Source organism: Paroedura picta, chromosome 2 (assembly GCF_049243985.1).
Source record: "Paroedura picta isolate Pp20150507F chromosome 2, Ppicta_v3.0, whole genome shotgun sequence".
Lineage (NCBI taxonomy): Eukaryota > Metazoa > Chordata > Lepidosauria > Squamata > Gekkonidae > Paroedura > Paroedura picta.
This window is the reverse complement of record NC_135370.1, coordinates 127,603,736-127,620,432: the sequence shown is the minus strand read 5'-3', so window position 1 is coordinate 127,620,432 and position 16,697 is coordinate 127,603,736. Positions and strand designations below refer to the sequence as shown.

The 16,697-nt window shown below is 41.9% G+C and overlaps 1 protein-coding gene across 3 annotated transcripts in view; it reads right to left on the bottom strand.

Moving 5' to 3' along the window:
* The window catches only part of SUSD6 (sushi domain containing 6), a 75,433-nt gene that overhangs the window by 39,445 nt on the left and 19,291 nt on the right, over positions 1-16,697 (bottom strand). Inside the window, exon 1 of one of the 3 annotated variants that reach the window (XM_077322605.1) lies at positions 10,065-10,290. The exons of the other annotated variants lie outside the window; for them this stretch is intronic. The gene's annotated coding sequence lies outside the window, so the exon portion shown is untranslated. Of the gene's footprint in view, positions 1-10,064; positions 10,291-16,697 lie in introns of those variants that run through there. 3 annotated transcript variants of the gene reach the window in all.

Genomic DNA, 16,697 nt, shown 5'->3' with positions numbered 1-16,697 from the left:
GGGCAAAAGAAGAAGGGGACGACAGAGAATGAGGTGGCTGGATGGAGTCACTGAAGCAGTAGGTGCAAACTTAAATGGGCTCCGGGGAATGGTAGAGGACAGGAAGGCCTGGAGCATCATTGTCCATGGGGTCGGACACGACTTCGCACCTAACAACAACAATTGGTTTTCAGTCTAATTTTCCTCATAAGGTAAATGAGGATAAGAGGGGGCTTGTGAGAATAAAAGGGATATGTAAACCACCATGAGTTCCTCGGACAAAGGGTAAAAGGTAAAGGTAAAGGTATCCCCTGTGCAAGCACCGAGTCATGTCTGACCCTTGGGGTGACGCCCTCCAGCGTTTTCATGGCAGACTCAATACGGGGTGGTTTGCCAGTGCCTTCCCCAGTCATGACCGTTTACCCCCCAGCAAGCTGGGTACTCATTTTACCGACCTCGGAAGGATGGAAGGCTGAGTCAACCTTGAGCCGGCTGCTGGGATTGAACTCCCAACCTCATGGGCAAAGCTTTCAGACGGCTGCCTTACCACTCTGCGCCACAAGAGGCTCTTTGGACAAAGGGTAGGATGAAAAATAATTACATTAAAAATATTGCAAAAAAGAGTAAATAAATATTCTACTCTGTTGGTAACGCCTTCATCATTAGTCTACTAAGGGGTAAGAGTGGTTTTTATGGGCCTGCTAACCTCAACTTTGGAAAAAACATCAATAATCCATTTTTTTAGACCTTAAAATTAGGACAAGCTACTTAATATCATCTTTTTAAAAAGTGTAATGTACACCAATGACAAGTTTGCCCATTAACACCAATTTACACATTGGAAATTCCATATGTTTCCCACATGGTCTTTGTACGGGCATGTTCTGTAAACAATTTCTGGGCTCAGAAACTAATTGAAATGGGGCCGCATTATGCGAGAAGACGTTTCAGCCTTCACTCTTTTCCCAGCCTGCTATGGCCCCAAGAACAGCTATCTGTGCTGTTAGGGAACATATTGTCAACAGTACATGGAAGTTTCCCCGGGGCCATTTCAGGTTGGAAAAGCAGAAAGGGAGGGGGAGGCTTAAGCCTCTTCTGCTTGTGCATCATTTGAATTGAGCCTATGTGCACCTGGGAGCTGTGTGCTCAGAATGGAATTCCAGGTGCAGATAAGATGCAGTTCACCTCTTAGAGGTTATCATTCCTTGTTGAGAGAAAGATGTTATCACTCTTTGTTGCAAGCCAGTACCGGGGTTAACTTCCTTCCATTCCTCTTCACTGTAGCAAAACTCACTCTTGCTTTGTTTCAAGCTTGCTTGCTGCTGCTTGGTCCAAAGTACCACTGTATTCATTTTGAAATCTTCCATCTGCCAGCACCACAATTCAATTTCCTAGCAAAATTGTACAGGGACTTTTCCTTTATAAAATTTACATAATGTGTTCTTTTTAAGCAGGTGAGGGCTGGGTAACCTAGCATAAAACTGCTGAGTGCTCCATTCAGATGCAGATTGAAGGCCTCATTAGAGATGGATTTTAACCTTTTGAACTTGGACGCCTGCTGCTTTTTTCTGCTCCCCCCCTTTATGGCTTATGTTCCTTTCAGATACAAAAAAATGACAAAAAACCTCACACACATACACTTACCCATGTCAAATGAACCTTACTAAAGGAGGAACCTTTGGGAGAATTGCTCTTACTTCCAACATGCATGGAATCTTTTGGACATGTGCAAATGACTCTAGTGTTCAATTTAGAATATGGGAACTACTGGAAAGAACTGCAGGACTGAAAGAGTGGTAATTACAGGGCATGCAGTTGCAGCTTGCTAGGAATTATCAAAAGTTTTAAGTGTCTGAGATGAGACGGGAGTGAACAAGGGAAAACGGGAGTGCCAGCCCTATAGGTCTAAGGCAATTAAACAGAGCCCATTAAGATGAAACAGTAGTTCCACCCTAGTCTTTGAAATCAGACCAGGCAGAATTTGCCTTTAAACTGTTACAACTCAGCTTATGCAGCTGTGGCTGAACATTTTGACACTTGACTGCTCTCTGCAACTTACACCTGGAGATAGGAAATCAGTGGTATTAATGCAAACATTTCCTTTGCTTACACATCTCCCTTTCAATATGCAACCTTTGCCAAACAGCATGAACAAGGTGCTTTTTGTAAACAATTTTCAACCATACTAGCATACTAGCAACTCCCCTCCAGCCAGTATGGTATAGAGTTAAGAGTGGTGGACTCTAATCTGGAGAACCAGGTTTCATTCCCCAATTCTACACATGAGCTTGCTGGGTGACCTTGAGCTAGTCACAGTTCTCTCAGAGGCAACTGTCAGTCTCACAGAAGAAGAAGAAGAGTTGGTTCTTATATGCCGCTTTTCCCTACCCGAAGGAGGCTCAAAGCGGCTTACAGTAGCCTTCCCATTCCTCCCCCCACAACAGACACCCTGTGGGGTGGGTGAGTCTGAGAGAGCCCTGATATCACTGCCCAGTCAGAACAGTTTTATCAGTGCCATGGTGAGCCCAAGGTCACCCAGCTGGTTGCATGTGGGGGAGCGCAGAATCGAACCTGGCTTGCCAGATTAGAAGTCCGCACTCCTAACCACTACACCAAACTGGCTCACACAGTGACTGTTGTCAGGGGAGGAAGGAAAAGGCAATTGGAAGCCACTTTGAAACTCCTTAAAGTAAAGAAAAGTGGGGAGTAAAAAACCTACCCTTCATCTTCCTTTAAATCTCTTCTCAAAACCCTCTTTTTCTAAAGTCCTTAGTTCTCATACCCTATTGGGCAAGAGATGCTTCACATGGGCAACACAAACAAATAATCTTAAGTAATCGTTATCTGACAAAGAGAGAGGACTACTACAAAAGCTACAGAACACACACAACCCAGTGTTGGCATTTCTACCATTTGAGACACATGATAAAAAACTTCCCACAGGAAAGTAAAACTGACAGCCTTTCACTATCTAACATTCAAATGCTCTTCAAACCCCACAGAGGTACAGTGATGAGTCTCTTCTTGCAACACATAAGGCAGCCTTCCTCGCATCCTGTTGATTGTATTTGACTTACACCCCATTGAGCCTCAGTGAGTAAGGCCCTAAAAAACCCATGAGAATTGGATTTTTGCTCATTATGTGGAAACGCATAATGGGCGCCATGGCAGCTGGTCAGAGCCAGTGCTGAGGCCTACTTCCTCTGGTGCTGCCGCCCCATGGCCACCTCCTTCATCCTGACATGAAGGAGGGAGAAGAAGATTGGGGCCTACAGCCCCCGGAGGAATGGGCGCGATGGCAGCTGGTGAGGCCCGGCTCGGAGCCCTGCTTGCAGTATCACCTCCACCACCCATCTTCCACTGCCAGCCTCACTCTCCTGAGGGCAGGGCCAGCCATGAAAGGTGGATGGCAGCAAGCAGGGCTCAGGCTCAGCCCTGGCCAGCCACCTCTTCCACTACTCATCTTCCACAGCTGGCCCACCATCTGGAGTGGGGATACAGCAGTTGGCCAGGCATGAGGCTGAGGCCTGCTCAGTCCTCCACCATCACCACAGCCGCCTGCCCGCGTTCACATGTACTGCTCCCTCTTTCTCCTGCCTCTCTGTCACTGGCAGGGGCAGGACAAACAGACATCACATCTGTAGTCATTCCCATTTCAGGAAGCACACCAGTAGATGTGTTTCCACATCGAGGATTTAGGTCACAGAGCACCAATAATTTGATGGAGGTGCACCTTAAGCAGCTGTCTTTAACTTTTCATTGTATCAAACTGCCATTGTATTCAACTTGACAATTATCAAGCCAAGTAATTTATATGTGTTTTTTAAACATACATATTCTTTTTAAGAAGACTTTGATCTATCCATACAGGCTGCAGCTTCATCTGCATTTGCTGCCCCATTTGCTGCTACTCCACATAACATGGCCAAAGCAAAAGAAAGCCTTTGCTTGAGCAGAACACTTCCGCTAAAGGAAAATCAATGGTTTACTTGATTGATCTAACAGATATTTCCAGCCATTCAAGTTCTCAGCTGAAACAGGCAAGCAAAGTGAATTAATTAAAGGGTATTTCATAATAGGTGATTCCTGTTTGTGCAAAGCTGTATATGTGATTCTCTTTTTGTTCTTCTCTCCCCGCCCCTTCGTAGGGAGGAAATGTGTCAAATTTCTAGATAAATGATAGAATCAGTTAAATAAGTATAACTCAATCATGCTTGTGCATTTATGAAACCAAGTAATTCAAATATGTTAATCACCAACTGCCTGGCCACTTTGACAAGAATCCTTCCAGGTGATTGGACAAAAATGTTACTATAAGCTCAGGACAAAGTATGGTGTCCCCTTTTTTTGGAGACAGGCAGGATAGTAATGTCTGTTGTTTTACCTGCAGTGCTCAATTTAAAAGATCAATTTCTGAAGTTATGGTTGAAAGTACCTATAACTATATGAACTACAATTGTCCAACTTTGGCTTGCTGGCAGGATTAAGATCTCATGACAAAAAAGTTACTCTTTTAAACAGCATACTACTTTAAAAAGTTGGTTCCTGAAGCAGAACTTCTATTCCACGTGTTTTATTTACCTGAACGCCAATGTTTTTCCTTTGTAGATAAAGTGGCACACATTTCCACACCTTCCTTTACTCACCTGAACTTCTATGAACATAAGAACAACCTTGTAAGTCAGACAATAGTATTCTGCTAGTATTCTGGTCCAGTATTCTGCTTCCATTGATAGAAAGGCAAATGCTTACTGGAAATAAGCATGAAGAGCTTGAAGTAAGCAGCTCCTCTAGCAACATTCCTTCTTTAAAGACACCTTGCCAGGTTCTCCTTCTGATTCATAGCCTCCTACAATCAACTTGACTCTCATTCTGAAATTTTCTCTCAGTGCATTGGCTACAGAATTTCTCAGCATGAAGTGCTACTGGAAATCAAATACGAGTAGCAATTGTAGCAGCCTCAAAAACCTAACTGCATGTATGGAGGAGACCAAATCAAAATGTTTAAATATGAAGAACATAAAATGCCATCAATTTTTTAAAACCTCACAAGATCATTAAAAAGTACCACAGTTCCAGGATTTTTCAAACCCAAGGACTATTCTCCTGTGTAACACTTATGTGTCAAGAACTTCAGGACACTGGAATCTTTAAAAATCAGGATTTTTTTCACACCCAAAGTGGCAAGCCAATTATTTATAATCATATATAAATTTAATTATAAATAATGAAATATTTCTAGACCATCCTTCTCCAAAAGCTCAGGGCGGGTAACAATATGCAAAAAACATGCTATTTAAATGTTTACACATTTTTAAGTATAGAATCTTTAATGCCATGACTTATCCAGAAAAGGAGGATGAGAACAGTATATGAGAAGGGCATTCCTCAGTAGAGGATTAATTGGGTTGATTTGGGCAGGGAGGCCAGATGAAATTGTGATGTTACCCTAGGTTAGCGATCCCCAACCTGTGGGCCACAGACCACAGGTGGTCCATCAACTAACTGGAGGTGGGCCGCGAAGGACGCCTTCTCCCCCCCCCTGGCCCTTTACTTCATCCACAATCCGGCAGGCGCACATGGGACTATCTCGTTGCAGAGAAACAAGCTCAGGGTTCCCATTGATTTGTCATTGTCATGAGTTAAAATTTCCAAAAAAATAAAATGTTCCTTATGTTTATTGTTGTGGCGTGTCTGTATCTTATTTTGAAGGGATGTTTAAACATTACCTTAGCGACCAGAGTCAGAAAGCGTTAGGGCAGTGGGCCTCAGTAAAATTGTCAAGCGTTGAGTGGTCCCTGGTGATAAAAAGGTTGGGGACCACTGCCCTAGGTCCTCAACCACAGGCCTGGAGGAATAGCTCTGTGGAACTGTTGAAGATCCCGCAATTCACCAGAGGCAGACCATTCTGCCAGGCTGGGACAAGGGCTGAAAAGGTCATGGGCCAAAGCCAATTGAGGTCAGGGATCCTGGACAGATTTTGTTCACTCTACATGTTCTTTGAGGATTGTAATGGGAGAGGTAGTCCTGGAGTTATGGTCCCAGATAACTTAGGACGTTAAAGGTCAAAACCAAAGTTTTGAACCCAATCTCGTCTCCAACCTGGAGCCAGTGAAGATGGGAGAGGATATGCTGAATATGTGCTCTCCCACTGGGTCATGATAACCCACACTGCCATATCTTGGAACTGTCTTAAGTTTTTGGAGCAACTTCAAGGACAGCCTTGTATAGAGCAAGTTACAGTAGTCCTGCCTGGAGATGACCAATGAATGGATCACAGTGGCTAAGTTGGATGCTAACAGGTAGAGTGCAAGTTGTCATGCCTGGTGAAGATGGTAAAATGCTTGGCGTGGGTGATCTGGGGCTCCATAGATAGTGGGGCATCCAAAACCACCCCCAGCCTCCTGATTGTTGCTGCCAAGACCCAGAAGTTGCACCATCTCACCTAGCAGGCATGTCAACCAGAGGAACTCTGTCTTAGCTGGATATAACCTCAGCTGACTTCTCTTGAGCCAATCCACATGGTCTCTTGGCATTAGGTCAAAAAAATTCTGGCCACATGCCACTAGTTTGCCTTAGGTGCAGAAGTACAGGAGCAGAAGGAATATCTTTCACGGGGGTGCGGGGGGGGGGGAGAAAGTCAGTGGCTAAAACTTGCAAAATATAAGTGTGGTAGAACAGTAATACTCTGCCATCTATTCAAGCACAGCTGTTCAAACAGCCCCACACTATTTATTTGTTTGTTTGTTAGATTTTTAAACCATCCTCCCATTCGGCTGAGGGCGGTTTACATACAACGTTGTGAGGTATTACATGGAACGACCAAAGCATAAGGGATACTCAGACAGATTTTAGCATTTTTGAAAGCTTGAAGTTAACAAGAATGCTAGGATTAAGCCAAGTAAGGTTGCTCAAATAGAAGAGTTTAGCTCATGATGGAAACATTTCTTCTAAATACGCAATAAAAACCACAAAAATAACTGAGGGAGGGGTGAACCCTTGGAACAGTCCCCCAGCTAGCCTTTCCTTTGACGTAACTGGAAAACAGAAGCAAGTGGGGGAGCTGCCCCTCTTTTCCAAATGCAAATTAGGGGAGGGGCAGAGAATGGATTCCTTGTGTGCATCTTGACAGATTTTGCAACATCCAATATTGCTACATTGTTATAGGGTGCATGGAGGACCAAGAAGAACAATGCTATCATTTCAGTATACCAGCCCTAAGGACAAATTTGGCCATTGCAAGAAACACCCCTTGCCTCAGACAACTGACCCTTTCCTTATCTGACAAATTGTGAATCCCTAGTTACATATTCTCAACTATTCAGAGATTTTAAACGCTAGAAACACAAAGCAAGTGATACTGACTGCAACACTGTAAACTCACTATGCTTTGAATATTCACTTTTTAGTGGTAATTTTGTTTCCCCTGGGTATTTCTGAGGGAAGGGGCAGGCTCTGATGAAATACGAAGTTTCAAATCATCTGTAATAAGACAAGAATATCACCTTTCATTTTTGACAGCTGGCTAAACTTTGTCTTATTTCATATAAGCTAACAATCCTAAACATTTCATGCCACTTGGGAGAAAGTTTAACCAGCAAACTAAAATTTTAAATTATCACAAAGGACAGTGACTTATCTTTTCAAAAAAGTAGCCTTACGTGGGGCAGGGCAGTGGCATCCAGAGTCTATAGAATCTATTTCCACAGAAGTTTCATCACCAGTTTCAAACAGGAACTACAGAACTGGGAATACCCAGACCTGCCAGATTCAGGCACTTCTACTGCCACCCCAGCTTTTACACACAGAAGCCATTTAATCTGTGCACATTTTAGCACACTGGCACTCTAACATACTATTTTAAAAAGAGGGAAAACTTCATGTGTGCATTATTCATAATTTGTTTAGTGGCTGAACTTATCCTTGGCATTTTCTCTGGCATCCCTTAGCAGCTGAGATCTCTTTCACACCATATCAGGCAAAACAGGAGAGAAGGGCCTCCAACAGAGTCAGAAAATCCTGTGCACTTTACATTTATTTGTTCAAAAGGGCAGATACAATGAGTCCCTGACACAAGAAGCTGAACTTTAAGAGATGATGCTCACCTGAAAAGTGCACAGGATTTTACTCAATTTATACTAATTTGATGTTCAGAGACTCAGACTTTAACAAGTGCAAATACTAGAGCAGAAACATTTCCTATCCTAGACCAAGCACAAGCTCCATTCACAATGACATCCATTGCAACAGAGGGCCAAATAGACAGTCAGGGAACATCTAGATCTCCACCGAGCCCCTCAGAGGAATATCTACTACCTTCGTTGGGGTTTTTTTGCCCCACTTCTTCCATCATTAAACTTTTTTGTAACACGTTCTACAAGGTATTCATCACTTGCTGCCCCAGGCAATTTTCCTACTGATCATATTACCAGCTGGTTTTTCAGGGCTTCCATGGAAGAGTGTTTTATGAAACACAATTACAGCTATAATTATACAAGGGCATGCAGTAGTGGTTACACTTAAAAAAAACCCACTTTATTAGCTTGAGCTGTTTAATTTGACTTCACCTCTCCTTTTAAGGTCACATTACCAGCAAGAATTAAACAGTACTCTATGGGACTTTCATTCTCCATTCTGTAAAATTTTAAATCAAGGTTACAGAGGTTTTACACAACAACAATACACCGGGCCACAGAGAAAGCCCCAGCCTCCCTAGGAGGCAGCAGCTGCAAGCAGCTATTAAAATGCAGCTGAGTTGTGTGGGAAGCATTTTCTAAGGCCCTCAGCCTTCATCTGTCCAGTGCAGAGTTCTTTCTAAACCTACTCAGTAACAGGCATGGAGGGACACTCTAAGGTTGCACTGAACATCCACTGCATGGAGCAGTATCTTCATGATTCCCAGTTCCTTGATTTGCACAGGAAAATTGCGAAGTCCGCAATTAACACAATAGAAACACACTATACAATAGAAACGGGAGGGGGGACGACAGGGGGCCACCTCTGCCTCATACTCCAGAGCGCGACTGCAACTCAGAATTTACAGTTCTGGGTTGGGGGGGGGGAATCAACAGCATGACTCAAACGATCATTATTGAAACAAAAGAAAATAAGAGCAAATTCACAGTACAATACATAACTTAGACTGTTCTTCTGCGAACATTTTATAATGCAGCACTAAGTTGGTAACCACAGTATTTTCCATTTGCAGCACATTCCCAAATATATTTCCACGAAGGAACAGGTAGTTTGGATTTTCTATTTGGAGTGTAATTGAGTGCACGTACCAATCAAGCTAGCTATATATACACTTGAACCCCACAAGGATTTCTGCAGAGAAAGGATTTCCATCTGCAGAGAGCGGTTTTCTCACCTCCCCCTCACAGTTGTACCAAATTATTTTCAGCAGCTCTTCAACCTTTGCTATCATTCTGTTTTATCCCTGGGATCCTATACTTAAGTGATTATTGCCAGGAAACTACAAACTTAACTCTGGGGGAAAAATTGCACAGGAAAGTCTGAAATTAACACAATAGAAACAATCTGATTGCCTGGGGGGAGGTGTTTTCATAGTTCTTAAAAATTATCATATGGCTGAATTCGGATGTTGTGACACAGTTTACTTAGCTTATGTTCCCACTATCATGATGGCAGTTCATAGTCTGAGGAAGAGTGCTTGCACTCGAAAGCTCACGCCTTGAATAAATCTTTGTTGGTCTTAAAGGTGCTACTGGACTCTGGTTTTGTTGTGCTACTTCAGACCAACATGGCTACCCACTTGAATCCATCCTTTTGTGAAGCAAGTAACTGAGATGCCAATATCCCACTTTTATTTAGATAGCTGTATATAGTACACCTTTCTCACTGAGATTCAAGGTGGGTTATATGGTATACATCTCATAGTTATGCAAAAGAACTAGGGCTTGTTTCTAAGTTCCAACAGCAACTTATCAGTATATACCAAGACAATGAGAATGGCAAAGTGAAAAATACTCAAGTAAGTTATTCCTATTGCCTGTGTGTCTGTGTCTCTCACACACATATACAAATACAGTGCAAATCAGTGTAGAAGCTGGAGTCTCACTCACCAGAAAAGCAAGAAGCACCTTGGAAATTTAGCAGTCTATCAGAAAATCCATTTGGTTTTGGTATCAGCAGCCAGCGCACAAAGGAGAGGGAATTCCATCGGGGTGATGACCAAGAAACAGGGATCCAGTTACCAAACTTTAGAAAGGCCTTTCCTTCTAATATTCTAAACAGCTCCTGTCAATTTTTGTATTATAAAATCACATCAATAACTTTACACAGTCAGCAAATACTGCCTACGTTACTGACTGAGTCCTCAGCAGACAGAATGTGGGAACAAAAGAAGATCAGGCCATGAGAAAGGAACGATGTGACACGAGATAAACATCTGCTGGTTTCACTAGAAATACCATATGGCCTATATCAGAAAGATCAGCTTAATTAATATTTAGAACAAATGCAACTACGTAATTTCTTTAGAACTAGAATTCCTTTTTCCTCAGAAGGGACTAAGAGATGATATCATGACATCTGGAAGATGGCACAATAACTACTGAATTCTGCTCAGAACAATGTGCAAGCCTAAGCAGTTACACACTTCTAAGCTCCTCCAAATCAATGGGCTTAGAAGTATATAGCTGTGTTTAGGACTAAACTGCATGGCTCCTTTAAAACACGCACACACCAAGTCTTTAAAACAATTTTTCTTCCTTTCTTTCCTGCTTAGTAGACAAGCGTAGGATTTATCGTCTAGACACAACCAAAGAGCAATTCTGTTTTCATGTTGCTTATTCCTTTAGTGATTTTAATAGCAAACTAGGGAAACCTAGCAGATACAGAAAACATTACCTAATTTGGGTAACATCTTAACTTTTTTCTTTTGCCAAAACAAAGACACAAACAGCATACATCTGACTGAGGAAGTGTTGTGAGGGATCAGTTAACCCTGTTTTTCACTAGGAGGCAAAATGATGAGATCCCCCCCACACACACACACACACTTCTGTCCACCTATGACAGGCAACTGTAAGGTTTGCTGCAATTATACTGAGTGTGCTTGGCCTCTTTACATGCTCTTAACCTGTTTGGTTGATAAATAGTGCTAAGGGCAGCTTTGCAGTTTAGCCACTCCTTTGGGGCCCTTAAACTATGCCAAGGACACATAAATTTGCAAGTCTAGCAAGAAGGGTTTTTTGCAAAAGGGCTTTTAAAAAACCTCACTTCTCAGTGCTGCAGCATTGAAACGCAAGCAGCTGCATCAGCAGCACAAGCACACAATAGATGTCATGTAGATATTCAAAAAAAGCTGGAGAAAACAAATGCTCACAAAGCAATTTCCCTCTCTCAAGTCAGACACTGGTCCCTATAGAAAAATCCAAGAGGTACAGAGCAAAGTTGAATTATCTGAGTTCAAAGCAAGACTGCACCATTTTGCAGGCTACTAAATCCAGAATGCTGGAGCACCCCTGAAATCAGACAGCTCAAGTTTTCTATACTTAGCTGGATGAGCTACCAAGTAGTCTCAAAACATGATCTCACATAGACCTGCAGTAAACATATAATTGTAAAGTTTATTTGAGCCCTGTGCAAGTTATTTTCAATTTTCTCAATGCTCTGCAATGTTATACTAACTTATAATCTGCTGCTATTTACATGATAAAACTCAGTATTAATTTATTCAATTTTTAAACACCACTCTTGGGCGACTATCTTGGGATGGTTTATAACAATTCCAGGTAACAGTAAACATTGGAAACAATAACAGAACATTAAAATCTTATTCACTGTAGCTGACAATGTTTGCTGTTCAAATAACAGAATGCTTGCCCTCAAAAGCTCACGCCCTGAATAAATCTTTGTTGGTCTTAAAGGTGCTACTGGACTCTGATTTTATTGTGATCTCTTTCCAGTTGCACAAGGAAATTTCTACGGGGAGGATCCTCATAATGTCCTGTCACTCACTGACCCCAACCAAATGCCTGGCGGAAGAGCTCCATTTTGTAGGCCCTTCAGAACTGTGAAAGCTCTTGCAGGGTCCACAGATCTTGCAGGAGCTTATTCCACCAGGGAGGAGCCAGGACTGAAAAGGCCCTGGCCCTGGTTGAGACCAAATTTACATCTCTCAGCTGAGGAATCACCAGCCTGTTCATATTGGCAGCCCTCACCCTGGGCTCTTAACCAAATGAGATAGACACACTCAGAATGCAAAACAAGCTTAACATGAATAAAAAAGTTCAATCCAGCAGAGACAAACTGACGTATATTGCAGTTTCAACAGCAGGTTGGCCATTTGAGGGCTTTATTTATACCTTAGCTTAGTACAGAATAAAATTAAGAGAACATTCATAGGGTTTGTACCATCTTTGCATTTCCCAGCATCCTATTAAAACTGAAGCCAAATTATAAATAGTCCAGGGTCTATAAAGAAGCGAAATATACTCAAGCTATCCCTTTAGGTTCAAGCCATGTCTTCCTACTTCTTGTTGAAGGGGATTAATCAGTGCTCCCAAGATAGAAACATGCCTTTTCCCAAGTCCCAAAAGGACTGCCTAAAAATTCAGAAGACCACAAAATCAAAGTTACTGCACAGTCAAATCCTATGTGTTTGTGTTTCCTGAATATGCTCCTGAAGACTGGAAGAGGAAGGAGGATCAAATGTTTGAATTCTCCCTACTGTAAAAGAACCCTTCCTCATACAAAAAAAAAAAAGCTTCTGTGTAAGATTCAAAGTTTCCAAAGATGTGTAGCCAACTATTCAGATACAGAGATCACGCCTTCTTTCCAACATGCCTTGCCAAAGAGATGGAGGAGTGGCCCTATCAGAGGAAGCCCCACAGGCAAACTTGCTCACATGATACACACCCGGACTGCCAAAACTAGGAGTACAGATCAGACCTGAAAATCTTTCCCTCTGATCACATTCTCAGTATCTTAACACAACCAACCAACAGTGGACAGCATGCACAAAGGGGAATGTAAATGATAACAGGACTTTAAAAGTAGCAAGGACAAGAAAAAATGCACTTTTTAGAAAGTTTTAGGAATATGGAAAAGCCACAAGTGTGTTCCCTTTAACATCTGTCAACAGCTTGCATTTCATCATGCAATTATATTCTTTTATATTCTTCAACTTATTGTTGTATCTGTACATGTCTTTCTGATTACAAACACAGCAGTCTCCGTGAGCCATCCCAAGTGATCTAATACTTACTCTAAAATCTCAGATCCCTACTCACGATTTGTCTTCTGCACCCTGTACCCTTTTGAATTCACCCTACGGCTCTCCTGGCAGGCAACTTCATGAAGCAATAACCTCTGTATTTCACCACAAGAAATGTTCTTGATGGAAAACACTGCTTTTTAAACATACAACTTCCAACAGTGGCAGATCAGAAATCTACTTCCAAAAATATGCTTGCACTGGACCACTTTAAACAAAATGATCATAAGTATAAACATGGCAAAAATTATACCATTCATCTAACATTTTGACTACATGGGACTACAGTTAATAGGTGCTGTATTCGTTTTCCAAAAGGCAACACAAAATATCCAAAATTCTTGAATGACAGGTGACGTGAGAACATGTAGTATCTACATATTATGCTGTCACACGGCACACAATAGAACCTGACCAATTTGCATGTAACATTCTAAATCATATGGCCTCTTCTGGCATGGCTGCAACCCAAAGGTCAAACGTGTTTTCATTAAAGTGGGCAGGAAATCATCATCATCATTAGATGTCCAACACAGTAATATGTACAAAGTTGGTAAACAAGAAGTCAGTGATTGTATCCTGCGTGTATCCTGGACAGATAAGACTCACTCTGAAAAGCTGGTAATTCTCTTGAGAAGTCAAGTCCATCTCAAGGCACCTTTACAGAGGAACTGCGGAATTTAAAAGCACTCCTGAGGTCTACACCACCAATTTGACACATTAATCTCTTTCTGATTGGTATACATGGAAGAAATGTCAACCTATATTGCTCGAATTTATGACAAGAATGAGAGCTTAGTGAACTTATCATATATTTAATTCCAAACCTGACCACAGAACAAAAACAAAAATCCACGTAACATGAGCAGACAGAGAAAGGGGGCATACTTCTACAAAACTGGGGAGTGAGGGAAGTAACACAGACTAACAAATTAAGGGGATTTAGTCCCCAACCCGGTAACACATTGCAACTTAAAAAATGCCAGTCAGAATCCTGCAAGATCAAGGCTGCCATTACGGGGCTTCTTAGCAACCCCATACAACTCAGAACTCTAAAATGGATAAAAGAAATGGCAGCAGAATGGATATGGGGAGGCAGCAGAAGGCGGCAGCAACAACAGAATGAGAAGAGAAAAGTGGCATGAGAAGAGGAAGTGAGAATTAGCAGGGGGATGTGCTTTGATTTCCCTTGCATCCTGAACTTGCAGGTCACCACTTGTTAATTACATTTGGTCAGTTAAGTTAATTCTGTCCTTCCAGCTTTTGTTCCCTTGTCCTTTGACAGCTCTGCTCATTCTCTTGGCACACAAGGTGACAAAGACCTTGAAAATACTCAGCTGCTCAGCAAGATCAGAGTCCAGTACCCCAATGACCAAAAAGGTTTCCAGGGTATGGGCGTTTGAGGGTCAAAGCTAGCATGACAAAGCTATTACCCCCAAAAACCTGTTGGTTTCTAAAGCGCTACTGGACTCTTTGCTCTACTACAGACTAAAGGTAAAGGTATCCCCTGTGCAAGCACCGAGTCATGTCTGACCCTTGGGGTGACGCCCTCCAGCGTTTTCATGGCAGACTCAATACGGGGTGGTTTGCCAGTGCCTTCCCCAGTCATTACCGTTTACCCCCCAGCAAGCTGGGTACTCATTTGACCGACCTCGGAAGGATGGAAGGCTGAGTCAACCTTGAGCCGGCTGCTGGGATTGAACTCCCAGCCTCATGGGCAAAGCTTTCAGACAGCTGCCTTACCACTCTGCGCCACAAGAGGCTCATACTACAGACTAAGCACCCCCGAAACTAACTTTTCTGTTGCTTACTGTAGAATCTGGGGGAGGACAGGGAAAGCACAAGTTATCACCTGCTGTAGCAGCATACTCACCAAGGAAAGGAAGAGGGTCAAGCAAGACTTAGAAGCACAAATCTCTAGCAAATGTGGGCATCCAAAGGATTCTGAACTGATCCTAAGTGGAACCATTAGTTGTCCTCAATGGAACTTTTGTGTATTTTACAGCTTATCTACGAGAAGGTCCCTCAGGGATATCTGAATAACTGGTCCATGTTATTATGAATTGCCTACTACAGACATGGTATTCTGACTTGTAAAACTAAATTTGCTTGCTTTATAGAAATACATCAATATCGCATTCCTGTGTGAATATGCTTGGTGCCTTACCACAGCTTCAGAAAGAAAGAAAGAAAGAAAGAAAGAAAGAAAGAAAGAAAGAAAGAAAGAAAGAAAGAAAGAAAGAAAGAAAGAAAGAAAGAAAGAAAGAAAGAAAGAAAGAAAAGAAAATATACATTTTCTGCTGTAGCAGACACTATGACACTATGAATCCACAAGATTCCTTCCGTTTATGGGTCTTTGCATTTCTGAAATGTCCTATTACAAATCATGTGGCCTTTAAACTTAAGAAACATTTCACGAATACCGTATACCAGAGGTAGTCAACTTGTGGTCCTCCAGATGTCCATGGACTGCAATTCCCATGAGCCCCTGCCAGCGTTTTGCTGGCAGGGGCTCATGGGAATTGTAATCCATGAACATCTGGAGGACCACAGGTTGACTACCCCTGCCGTATACTATGTCAGAAAAGATATGGTTAGTTCTAAAGGCACAAGTCTAGAAAATTCAATAAAACAACTGACAAAGTTAACAGTGATTTTACTGAATATGAACTTGGATACTGAACTTGATGAAAAGTCATAATTCAGTCAGAAAAACATCAGTAGCTGTTTCAGGGCAAGAGCAGTGGTCAAAAGTAGGAGTGTTTCATGGTTATGCTAAGACAGCAACAGCTAAGCAACCATTTCATATCTTTCAAAAAACCTTGCAGAACACTGGAACAAATTTAGAGCCCAGGGCACCTTTAAGACCAACAAAGTTTTATTGAAGGTATGAGCTTCCGTATACATGCACACTTCTTCAGATACAATGTCCAAGAAGCGAGTATGCACATGAAAGCTCATACATTTTAAAAGGTGACATTGGACTCAAAATTTGTTTTGCTGCTTCACACCAATACAGTTATCCACTTGAATCTTACAGAATACTTTTCAATACCTTCTAGGAGAGACTATGAGAACAATCCTAAATCTATACAATGGGACATATCTTAGGACTTCTTTTAAATTAATCAGAGTGGCAATGTTCTTGACCTTTCACATTTCTACCTACAGCTAGAATATTATCCAAAAAGCAGTCTATTTCTACATCTGATGTTTCTGGTAGTAACAATCCATGATTATCCTGTTAAATATCTTGAACACTGCATTCAAAAATATAGAAGGAAATATCACAAAGCAAGACAATAATGTCATTCTCAGTCTGCCATGAGTCACTGCAGGAATAAATGAATGCTCAAGGCCAAAGAGCAATGCACTAATGTTGTAAACTTAACCAGACATCTGCATGGTTCTTTAAAATTGTCACTAACACTAAGTTTTATGTTCTGAAAGACAAAGAGCCCTTCATTTCTTACAG